We start from the raw sequence: 1,068 nt of genomic DNA, 5'->3' as shown, positions 1-1,068 counted from the left end.
TATATATATATATATATATATATATATATATATATTATACATATATGTCTGTGTATATTTGTATTAGGTATATATGTATCAGTTTTGGCGTTGTCTGAAGCGCAGTAAATTGCTACTGGAATAATTGTTATCTTAATTTTCCACAATCTCTTTCTCTCCCTGACTAGGTCCTTATATTTGTCGATATTTTTAAAATTGTTAATGAAATACACTCTGTTATCATATGATATTGCAAAGAAAATGTTGCTGAACTGAAGAAAGTGTTGGATAAATATACAATATTTATTGAGAGACCATTTAGCTGCTGAAAAACAAATGTGCAGATGTCTACACAAAAAGTATTGATGGAAGTTTGAAGTAAGTTGATCTTATCCAAAACCAAGATAAATTGAAAACAGATCAAAAAGCTTACTCAGCTTTACGTCGACGTTTTGAAAAAGCAAAGACAATAATAAAACATATTATTATTATCATTATTATTACTATTATTATTGTTGTTATTATTATTATTATTATTATTATTATTATTATTATTATTATTATTATTATTATTATTATATATTGTGTTTCTATTTTACCAGTTTCGGGTTTCGAAAACGCCTTTTAGGCGAAGCCTTACTTTTTATGTTAACATAATGTCTTTCAGTCGTTATGACTTTGTTCCTGCCACTCGCCTTCCAACAGTAATTTCAATAATCTTTATTCGTCTGTAGAAGCTGATAATTTTTTTTTTTTTTTGTGTCTGAATTATATAAGTTGATTGCAAATAAAATTATAATGTCTGAAGATGTAAATTAACTTTGAATTTATTGTATAAAATTGCATCACTTTTTTATGTAGTATGAAATAAATTGTGGACGTTCTACGAAACGTACGTAACATTTATTAACTTGTCTTTTCCTCAATACAATATAATATACTGTAATATAATATACACACGCATGCACACACATGCCCGCACAGAGTCACGCGCACGCACGCGTACACACACACATATAGATGTGTATATATACATATATATATACATATATACATATATATATATATATATATATATATATATATATA

This window comes from Octopus bimaculoides, chromosome 20, assembly GCF_001194135.2.
Source record: "Octopus bimaculoides isolate UCB-OBI-ISO-001 chromosome 20, ASM119413v2, whole genome shotgun sequence".
Lineage (NCBI taxonomy): Eukaryota > Metazoa > Mollusca > Cephalopoda > Octopoda > Octopodidae > Octopus > Octopus bimaculoides.
The sequence above is the reverse complement of the archived record's forward strand: the minus strand, read 5'-3'. Positions refer to the sequence as shown.